General features: G+C 42.5%; 1 pseudogene; it reads right to left on the bottom strand.

Annotated features, from left to right (window-relative positions):
* Window positions 1-6226: 6226 nt before the first annotated feature.
* Window positions 6227-7264, bottom strand: LOC139006375 (epididymal secretory protein E3-beta-like; annotated as a pseudogene).
* Between the last annotated feature and the right edge of the window lie 4655 nt (window positions 7265-11919).

The following is an 11919-nucleotide window of genomic DNA, read 5'->3' as shown; positions in this document are numbered from 1 at the left end:
CAAGGGGCCCCACTGGTGCATGAATTCGTGCACCGGGCCTCTAGTCTACATAATAAATCCTTTCCCCTTTCCTTCCCCCAAAGAAAAGTTGTTCCAGGCCCCAAATAATCCTTTCTTTTTTTTCGTTACTAGCTTTGTTGCCCCATCCTGCTTCCTATAAAACCTTCTATTTTTTACAAACCCTCAGAGCACCCTTCTAGTTGCTAGATGTGATGCTGCCAGATTTATGAATTGCTTAATAAAACCAAATAGGTCTTCAAATTTACTCCATTGAATTTTGTTTTTCAAAAGATGGGAGGGATCACCATGAATTGGAGCTTACAGGCTTCTCAATGGTCATGGTACTAAATTGAGATATAAACATAGGACAGTAGCAACAAGTAAGAAAAGAGTTTCAGTGGCTGAAATGTGTGTATGGTATATTCCTAGATCTGTAAGTGGCTAGGTACGACTGCTGTTAAAAGAAAAGTGAAGTGAATGATAGGAGATGAGACCATAGAGGTGAGCAGACCGATTATGGAAGAGATTATATGCTGTACTAAAGAAAGTTGATATTTCTTGTAGGATATGCATCTAGTATACATGAAAAATTCCAAAATTTGGATGGCATAATCATGCTGGTGATCATGAAGATCATAAATGTTGCAAATTAATTTTATTCATTAGTGTTTTGGTTGCAAGCAAACAAAGCAATTTGAGGTGACTTAAGGGGGAAAAAGTGTAAATGGTGGTGAGAGTATAGTGAGGATTTATTGGAAGAATGTGGGAGAAATTACAATATGAAAAAAATATAGCAGAAGAATTGGTCTTTGGAAATAGCTGGAACCCAATAAGCTTAGGTAAGCTGGAGATCAGGGCTTAATGGGCATAGATCCACCTCAAATTGTTTTTTTAACCTTGCATCACTACTTGAAATTCAGACTCTGAGGACAAGATAGGGGAGAAAAAAACCTTTGTCTATTGTCCTTCTAGGTTCTCAGCTAAAGCCTCTGTAACAAAATACAGGTTAACAAGAAAAAAACAAACAAGTTATTAGCATGGATATATCATACATACTAGTACACGAGAAAAACTCAAAGATGTGGTTAAAACTTGGAGTTAAATACCATCTTCAGCTACCAGGTGAAATAAAGGAAGAAGAGTGTGGGAGAGGCAAGTTATGGACAGGTGACTATTAGGTTTGCGTTGACTGAAGCCAGGCCCAGAGAGTTTAAGAAATTTTATTGTATTCTTTCACAGCAGGCTGAGACCAATGTGTCAGTGTCAGCAAGCAAGAGTAGGGAGTGTGGGATATTTATATCTCCTGTGCAGGTCCGAGCAACCTTTTGGTTGGTTGCTGGCAGGAAGCTGAGTGTAGGTGGTTTACTGGAAACTGGAAGACATTAGTCATATCTTGCAAAATCTGAAATGAGGATAATTAGTCATATCTTGCAAAACTGCAGGGGCAGGGTGAGAGCCCCAAATGGAGAATAATGGAAAAGTGCTGAGCCCAATGGAAAAGTAGAAAATATGCCTAACATCCCAGCATTTCCTCCCCTCACCGCCCCCCCGCTCCCCGCCGGTTAGCTGGCGTTTCTGTAAACTGGGGATGATGAAGGCTGATTTCATTCTTATGTAGCTTCTTCATGCTTAGGTGGGATGTAGAGATGTCCACAATTAGTCAGTGATTGAGGGAAGGGCTGATATCTAGTATAGGTCTGGAATAGCATCAGTGACAAGGAACAGCACAGTAAACTAAGATAAGGTTTTTTCATGCATATGTAACTCTTTGCATTCTCCATTAATACGAGTTTCTTGTGACTTAGAGTCATCTTTTTCTTCTTGGTACCGAGGGGAAAACATATATATATATATATATATATATATATATATATATATATATATATATACTAAATTACCCTGCAAAAGTGTCTACATAGTAAACATCCAAACCTGTGGAGAATTTTTATTTTATTCAAGCCAAATTGACAATATATGCTGGGAAGCAAGAACTCAAACATCTGGAGAATAACAGCTTCCTTTATGCATTTGCAATTAAGAAAGGAAAATAAGGAAGAGCTGGGAGAAAACATGGTGATGATTGGATTACACTACAGTTGACAAGATTTTGTGCCTTCTTGAGGGTGGTTTCTGCTTATTCCAAAGGTACATGCACACACACAGACACACACAAAAATGGACAGGGCTTACATAAGTGACTTTTTACTGAACAATTAATGCCTGGGGCTGACTACCCACCATGACCTGCTGAATTAGGAATTTATGATCAGATCACCATAGGAGTTTACTCTCCATAGACCCTCTTTTTTTATTCACAAATGAGTAACTTATACTCTGCTTTCAGAACTTCTCCTTTGTCTGCTGTTTCTCAGAATAATTCTTAAGCCAAAGGGGCATACGTTAGGGTGGTATATTCTAGCCTTCTACAAGAGTGTCCAGTTAGCTTCGCTTGGCTCTCATGATCCTCACTTGGCTCTGTAGAGGACATTGGAAATCTGGATGGACAGCCTCACCAAACTGCACATGGAAAGGGAAAGGATAATTCCCTAAGGAAGTGAATATGCAGCTATCCAAATGGGGGTAAGTGGATATGAGAATATTCAAGAAACAACAACACAACACATGCTATTTATATTCAATACACTTAAATACATTCTCTTCCTGTTTTGAACCAACATCTTTTCACCCTTTCATAAAAGCATCTTCTAAAGAGTTTTTTAAAAGAGGTATTTGTGAAACTCCCCTATAGGAGACCAGAATATGTCACCTCAAAATATGCCGGAACATTTTGAAACAACATTTATCAAATGAGAAAAAACAATCAGTATTCTCCATATGTGAATTGATCATTGAGGAAGAACTACTGGGTTAACACTAATCTCTTGTAAATTTGGTTGGTATAGGTCATCATCTCCCAGGTGTCTGCTCATCCCCAGGTGCACTGAAAAACTGCAAAGCTGAGGAGCTGCCCTTGAAACATGATGACCAAGCTACATTTATTGATTATTCATTGAGATCTGAGTTATAGGCAGGTGTGCAGTCACCTAGTTGAAATGTTAATACCATGACCCTTTCTGTAATTGTTTCAAGGCTGGAATCATTCCGTAATACAGGAGGCTAAAGAACACAAGGTACTATGTTTAATGTTTGGTATGTCTTCTCCCCATACCTGCCTTAGGCAAAGTTATATGAAGCGAATATTTCTCTTACTCTGTATCTCTCTCCCTCACGTAGCAAACAGAATTCTAGTGGACTATACTTACTGTGTCCTCAACATTTCACCCCCCAATTTACTTCCTCTTCCTTACAACAAAATTTAAGTCTGGAGCCTCATTACTGAGAAGAGTTGCCAACCCCACACTATTTCTCTGCTAAGTGAAAATGACTATTATCAGATAAACTCAGTTGTGCTAATATCTTCTGCAGAGTGTATTATTCCTCAGGAAAGTACTGCCTTATCCCAGCTAAATTGCATTTCACCCCTTAGAAATATTTTTTTAAAATATGTTTTTATTGATTTTAGACAGAGAAGAAGGGAAAGGAAGAGAAATAGAAACATCAGTAATGATAGAGAATCATTGATTGGCTGCCTCATGCAGGCATCTACTGGGAATCAAACCTGAAACGCTGGCATGTGAGCGGTAATCGAACAGTGAGCTCATGGTTCATGGGTCCACAACCAACCACCGAACAACAGCAGCCGGGCCTTAGTGATATTCTTAATAAATGAGTCCAGTAGGAATCTCCGTCATTCCTTAGCTGATGGGAAAGGTTGTTTATAATCTTGGGAATTTATAGGTTTCATACCGATGACAGCCTGTGTTTTTATATTAGAAATCTCTATCTTCTGAAGGCAGGGAGAAGAGATATTGATGGGCACTTGTGATGTTGATTTCATCTAAGTGAAAAAGAAAGTACCAAGCCAAAAGATGGGAAAGGAAGAAGACCAATGTAGACAGAGCACACACTATGAGCTAGGACCATAGTACATGTTATACTAAATCAGCTCTGCCCATCCCCACATTCCCAATCAGAGTGAGATTCAGCATGTCAACACAACCAATGCCTGGGTCACAACTTTTCCCCAACTAGTACATAAACATTTACATTCTCATCATATGCATAAGCACATTACACACATATCATACCTTAAACTACACAGAGCATAAATCTGAACATCTGTGCTGTTTCATGAGTTCTTGATATCATAACTTTACCTATGTTGGTTCTCTGCCTGGAATACCTTTCTGTTGTCAAGTATAATCTCTATCTAATACTTATACCAATCACCACACATACTCTGCACATATAACATATATAAATGTCACACACATTGGAATGATATAATTTATTGTGAAGGGAGGATCATTCAGCTTGGGTAGGTATAAGAAATAAATATCAGGAAAATTCCTGGGTTAGTGAAAAAGAGATGCTATGTGAGCTGAACTATATATATATATATATATATATATATATATATATATATATATATATATATACACACACACACACACACACACACACACACTAGAGGCCCACTGCACAAAAATTTGTGCACTCGGGAGGGTCCCTCAGCCAGGCCTATGCCCTCTTGCAGTCTGGGACCCCTCGGAGGATGTCCACCTGCTTGCTTAGGCCCACTCCCTGGGGGACCAGGCCCAAACTGGCAGTCAGAAACCCCTCTGGCAGCCCGGCAGCCCTCACGGGATGTCCTCTTGCCAGCAGGGAGCAGGCCTAAGCTGCAGTCAGACATCCTTAGTGCTGCTGAGGAGGCAGGAGAGGCTCCCACCACCACCGCTGTACTGGCAGCCATCAGCCTGGCTTGTGGCTGAGCAGAGCTTTCCTATGGGAGTGCACTGACCACCAGGGGGCAGCTCCTGCATTGAGCATCAGCCCCCTGGTGGTCAGTGTGTGTCATAGTGACCAATCATTCCCAGTTCTGCTGTTAGGGTCAGTTTGCATATTACCCTTTTATTATATAGGATAGAGGCCTGGTGCATGGGTGGGGACTGGCTGTTTTGCCCTGAAGGGTGTCCCGGATCAGGGTGGGAGTCTCGCTGGGGTGCCTGGCCAGCCTGGGTGAGGGGCTGATTGTTGTTTGCAGGCTGGTCACACCCCCTTCAGGGTGGGGATGCCCACTGGGGTGCCTGGCCAGTATGGGTGAGGGCCTGAGGGCCGTTTTCAGGCTGGTCAAGCACCCGGCAACAGAAGCTCCCAGCCTCTCCTTTTTTTCTTTTTTTTTTTATTCTGGCATTTATTTACCTTCTATAATTGAAATTTCGTAGCCTTGAGAGGAACTCAGAGCCAGCCAGGGCAGGTGGGAGGGAAGCCTCCTGCTCGATCCAGCTCCATGGCCACGGCCAGCTGAAAGCAGGTATCTGGGGTTTATTTACCTTCTATAATTGAAACTTTGTTGCTTTGAGTGGAGCTCAGAGCCAGGCCTCAGCAAGCGGGAAGCTTGGCTTCCTCCATCATTGGGGCAACCATGCCTCCTGCTTGTTCCAGCTCTGTGGCTGCCAGCCGCCATCTTGGTTGAGTTAATTTGCATATAGTCACTCTGATTGTCTGGTGGGGCGTGGCTTAAGGCATAGCAAAGGTATGGTCAATTTGCATGTTTGTCTTTTATTAGTGTATATATATATATATATATATACACACACACATATATATACATATATACATTAGTGTATATATATATATATACACACATATATATACATAGAGTTATATATCACATGGTTTCTTGATATCATAACTTTACCTATGTTGGTTCTCTGCCTGGAATACCTTTCTGTTGTCATTTACCTGCTCTACTATTATATATATACTTTTATATATATTATTATTATTATCTATAATAATAAAAACATAATATGCTAATTAGACCAGACAACCAGACAACCTTCTGGATGACCTTCTGAATGAAGCCAGGGTTTCTGGGGCAGAGGCCCTTGTAAGAATTTCGTGCATCGGGCCTCTACTATATATATAATAGTAGAGCAGGTAAATGACAACAGAAGGCTATTCCAGGCAGAGAACCAACATAGATAAATTTGTGATATCAAGAAACCATGTGATACATAACGCTAAGTAGTTGGAAAACATTGACACATAAATGCAAAGTAGTGATTAGCAAGGGCTATTGATGTGGGCAGGGCCCACCACTTGGGAAACACTCTTCACTCTACTAAAACCAGGGCGTGTGGATAGAGGTTACTGATGACCTCTAACAACTGATGTCCTCTATGCTATCAACAAACCCATTCATGCCACAGTGGAATTCAATGTAGCTGTAACTCCTGTGCTCTTTGTAGCCCTTTTTGTTATTCCTCCGGTAACACTTGATTATTTTGAAGGGATATTGGGCCCATATATATACATTTCTGTAGCGATCTCTCCAGTTCCTGATGCATATGTGCTCGATTTTGTGCCAGCAGGTATAGATGAAGAGGTGGTAGTTCCTGTCTTTTGTAGCTTCTCTTTCTCTCATGAGATCATTGCATCTGTACTCATTGAATTCCCAGCTTGTTCTCAAGTGGTGCTGTTTCATGAATTCCCTCCAGGAAAGGTTCTGGCTGTGTACATGGAGCCCACATAAGGGGAACAGCAAGGAGCAAGAGAGGACCTAGGACCTTTAGAGACGATGACTTCTGTCACCAGGAGCACCTGTGGGTCTACATGGAAGAGAGAGGAAAACATAACTGCAACACTGCCCTCAATTGGTGTCTTCAAATGAGCTCCACCTTAAAATTCTGTTCCCTGCTAATGTAGATACTTAGGCTCAATTTTACCATTTGGTTCTAGACTAGAAGATGATAAATTTCATTAGGTAATAAAATTTACAAGAACTGAAAATATGCTAGAGCCTGAGAGAGACAAGCACAAAATTGTAGAAAATAGATGAAGTTTATTTTGAAAATTCCAAACACCTTCTCTTCACCCAAAACAAGGAGCATTCTACCTAGCTCTGTTTTACAGTCCAGGTGAGTTCTCATAAGAGAGTTTGTTTGAAAGAGAATAAAACTTTAAGTTTTATGTCTGTGAAGTAGAAAAGGTTGTCACCCTTTAGGGAATGTAGAATATGAGTAGACTTGGGAAACGTTTTCCAAGAAGGAAGGCTTTGGCTCCCTGAAATCCCAGGCTGCAATTAAAACTGACTCTGCAAGTGGGGCTTATCTCATCTTGATTCCTTATAGCACTTCCCCAGTGCCTGCCTGAAACATGGTAGCACTTCATACTGCCCACTTGCCTTTGCAGAGGCCATTTCTCTAATTATCATCATGCTGAATGATCTTGATCTGCCATTAAGAATACCATCAAAAAGTTGAAATAGTGTTTTAAGCAACCAAGTACCAAAATTGAAACTGCCCTCACAGGAGCTACTCTGGTCAAAATCAGGGCCTAGAGATGTTTGAAAAAGTCTCCCCTTTATATCTCACAATTGGTGTCCTCAAATGAGCCTAATAGTAGCTCCCTTACTGACCTGTGAGAGTCTAATGGGATTTGCAAGAGAGCACTTTTGGGGATCTCAAGTGCTCTATCAGGCACACAACAAGGGATAGGCAGGTTCTCATTTGTGGTACCCTATCCCTAGCTCAAATGGCCTAAACAGGATAAGAAGACCACCATTCAAGCTGCTTCAATGTACTATGCTAGAAAATATTGGGGAAGGAGGGAGGTTGAATTAGTGAGATTAAGGCTGAGTTAAATTTGGGTCTTTGCTTGTTACAAGTTGGGTCACTGCATTCTCAACTCTACCACCTAGAAGGTCAAGCAAGCCCCTTCCACTGTTCTTGTGCCTTTCCCCCAGCCATGCTCAGTACCAACCCTTCTAACTCTAACTTGCCTTATTCAAATTCCATACTTACATTCACAGGTCCATGGGGATTAGTGTGTCAATTTAAAGAGCAGAGTCAATGTCCTTTCCCTTTTCTTAGAGCTAAGAAGTCTGAGGCAGTAAATAAAAGAATAGATGTTTGAGGGGCAGTGTTCCAACTGATTGGCAGTGGTGGAGGGGGAAGAGGGGACAGCCTTACTCTGTGCATCTATTTATCTCCTCATTAGAACACTGGGGGTCACTCTGAGAAGAGCCTGGAGCAAAGGGGTCATACAACAAAGACAGTCTTCTGGGGAGAAACCAAGATGGCGGCATAGGTAAAAACCGGAAATTGCTGCCTCCCACAACAGCTTCAAAAATACAACTAAAAGACAAAACGGACATCATCCAGAACTACAGGAAGGCTGGCTGAGTGGAAATTCTACAAATAGAAGGAAAGAAAAAAGCACACTGAGACTCAGAGGAGCTGCGGAAGTAAAGTGCAGAGGTACGGAGGCTCTAGTGCACGCGGAAAGGGGCTGGACCTGAGGACATGGCTGTCTTTTTGAATTGGGAGGGAGTCACAAGCTTCTGACTGCTCTGAACTCCAGTTCCACGAAGTCTCTGGGGACCCAGGACTCATATGGAGAGTAACTGGACTGTCTGGCTGCAGGCAGAACTCGGAACTTGAGGGTGGCTTTCCCTCAGAGGTGCTTGCAGCAATTACCTAGACACTGAGATTCGGGACCCCTTAGGACAGGGCTGAGGAGCAGCCATAGCTGCTTGCTCCACCCTGTTGATTCCCTGAGACCCCACCCCACCCAGGCTGCAGCAGAGGCTTTGCATATGAAGGCCCTGGCCCTTTGCAATCTGAAAAATACCTAACAAATTGCAGCTGGGCCAGAAAGACCCAGATCTTCCAAGAGAAGGCCCAAGGCCCCACAGTAGCTTGCATTGCTTCACAGCTGGGCCTCATCTGGGCACCTCCAAACCCCAAACAAGGAAGGGGAATCTGCAGTTCTCTTCGTAGCTCCTGCTGGGTAGCCTCAGGCAGAGGCTAAATTAGCACCTCCTTAGATCCAACAGCCAGTGTACCCAGTGGTCAGAGCGAGACCATCCAGACTACAACTCCTCAGATCCATAAGGGACACACTCAGGGGGCAGACTCAGTGAGCACCAAAGCCACATTGAAGCAAGTCTTGCCCCAGAAGGGTGTCTTCAGCACATAAGTTCTCCCACTGCAGGCACAGCTGATTCTCACAGCCAATTGGCCTGGAGGTCAATTCCTCCCAGTGATAACTACAACAATCAAGGCTTAACTACAACAAGACTACAAGAAGACTCTGCACAAAGCCCAAAAGGGGGTGCATCAAGAGTGTCCACCTCAGGTAACTGGGGAGGCTGAGCCACTGGGCCCTTTAGGACACCTAGCACACAAAGCCACTCTACCAACACAGGGAAGCATAAAAAATGCGGAGACAAAGAAACAGGTCACAAATGACCGAAATGGAGGAAAGCAAATGACTGGATATAGAGTGCAATGTTGGGGGCCAGATGTAAGCTGGCAAGGTCCTTGCACCTGAAGGGGCTAGCAAGGCTGGGACCCTTACCCACACAGTTTTCCCAGACTTGTTTGGATGGTGATTATCAGTAGAATGAGAGCAACCTTTGTAAAATAAGAACAGCCTTTCATAGCTTACCAAGAAGTCTGTAACTATTTACTGAGATATGCTGTACTGAGAACTTGTCCTTCTGCTGTGTCTCTCCCTTAGATATTAAGAGGAACAAAGAATACATTCCTCTTGACAGACCTCCTATTCAGTGTTTTATGTATAAATAGGATTGTGTGGCTAATAAAGTTGCTTCAGTTCATCGAGAGAGCTGGAGTCCTCCCGATCCCACTTTCCTGTCTTTCTTTCTTTTCTCAATTCCAACCTCCCTGCCTCAGCCCGGCTCAACCTTGTCAGGATGGCCCTGACAGTTCAAAACCACGGTTATAAGGTTTTTCAAGAATTTTCTGGAAACCGCCAATAAATTTAGTGAGACCCTGGAGGATATGAAAAAAGACCAACTAGAAATTAAGCATACACTGACTGAAATAAAGAATATTATACAGACTCCCAACAGCAGACAAGAGGATCCCAAGAATCAAGTCAAAGACTTGAAAAACGAAGAAACAAAAAATACCCAACTGGAAAAGAAAAAAGAAAAAATAATCCAAAAATATGAAGATAGTGTAAGGAGCCTCTGGGACAACTTCAAGCGTACGAACATAGGAATTATAGGGGTGCCAGAAGAAGAGAGAGGGCAAGATATTGAAAACCTATTTGAAGAAATAATGACAGAAAACTTCCCCTACCTGGTGAAAGAAATAGACTTACAAGTCCAGAATGCACAGAGAACCCCAAACAAAAGGAATCCAAAGAGGACTACACCAAGACACATCATAATTAAAATGCCAAGAGCAAAAGACAAAGAGAGAATCTTAAAAGCAGCAAGAGAAAGACAGTCAGTTACCTACAAGGGAGTACCCATATGACTGTCAGCTGATAATGAAAGGGCGAGGGCTAGGCCCTCCACCTTGCCCCAGGGTAAGGGCTAGGCCCTCCACCTTGCCCCAGGATAAGGGCTACGCCCTCCACCTTGCCCCAGGGTAAGTGCTCCATCTTACCTTGGCCACATGGTTGGCAAGGAGCTTCTTCCCGGAAGTCTAAGCCTCTGCTAGCCACACCCAGGAACAAGACACAGACTTGTGCCTGGCCAATCGGCAGAGCACAGTCCTTTCTCCTCCCCTTCCTCCAACTCCCCCTATATAACCGGTCTCCACACAGAGTTATCTCTCTCTCTGCTTCCTGTCGCTGCGTCGGCAAGGTGGGGGAGCCGAGCTAGCTCCAATAAAGACTCTTATGCATTTGCATCGGACTGGCTGACTCCCTGATGTGGTTTCTTGGGGATCCTGAAATCTGGGCATAACAGATTTCTCAACAGAAACTATGCAGGCCAGAAGAGAGTGGCAAGAAATATTCAAAGTGATGAATAGCAAGAATCTACAACCAAGATTACTTTATCCAGCAAAGCTATCATTCAGAATAGAAGGTCAGATAAAGCGCTTTACAGATAAGAAAAAGCTAAAGGAGTTCATCACCACCAAACCATGCTGAAAGGTATTCTTTAAGAAGAGGAAGAAGAAAAGGTAAAGATAAAAATTATGAACAGCAAATACATATCTATGAACAAGTGAATCTAAAAATCAAGTGAATAAAAAATCTGATGAACAGAGTAAACTGGTGAATATAATAGAACCAGGGGCATGGAAAGGGAGTGGACTGACAATTCTTGGGGGGAAAGAGGTGTGGGGGTGCAGGAAGAGACTGGACAAAAATTGTACACCTATGGATGAGGATAGTGGGAGGGGTAAGGGCAGAGGGTGGGGTGGGAACTGGGTGGAGGAGAGCTTTGGGGGAAAAAAGAGGAACAACTGTAATAATATGAACAATAAAGATTTAATTAAAAAAATGATTGGTGCTGGGCAGAGGAGTTAAGGAAAGTGGATATGGGAGAGGGGCAGAGGGATTTTACTAGGTTTTCCTGTCTTATTTTATTTGTAACTAGGTGTATATGGCAATTTAATAAAATATTTTTAATTACTGATAAAAAAAAAAAGTCTTCTGGGTGCAAAGGAATGGCAAGGCCCTGGGGGCAGGATTTAAGGAACAAGATTCAACCAAGTAAGTTTGAAGATCTAATTGGCTGTATTAAGCAATTCAGGAATTAGGCAGCATGCCATCTAGCAACTAGAAAGGTGCTTTGGTGAGTTGTACAAAATGGAGGGTTTTTACAGGCAGAAAGAGGGTGAGACTACGTAGTTAGAAGACTGGGTTATTTTAGGCAAGGGCACCTTCATTCAGGGGAAGGCAGAGGGTCTTATCAGCCTGATTACCTCACCAGTGCTGATCAGGTAATTCTAAATTGATTGGTTTAAAATTTCACCTCTGGAAGAGGCTTAAATTTGGTTAATTACTAAGTTTTAGTTTGGTGACATGGATTAGCAAAAATGATCCACAATTTTTTTTTTATGAACTAGAGCCCTAGGTCACGAAATC

This window comes from Myotis yumanensis, unplaced genomic scaffold (genome assembly GCF_028538775.1).
Source record: "Myotis yumanensis isolate MYYU_CA2020_CCGP unplaced genomic scaffold, mMyoYum1.0.hap1 SCAF_1, whole genome shotgun sequence".
NCBI classification, from domain to species: domain Eukaryota; kingdom Metazoa; phylum Chordata; class Mammalia; order Chiroptera; family Vespertilionidae; genus Myotis; species Myotis yumanensis.
Note: the sequence above shows the minus strand (reverse complement) of the source record. Positions and strands in the feature narration are given on the sequence as shown.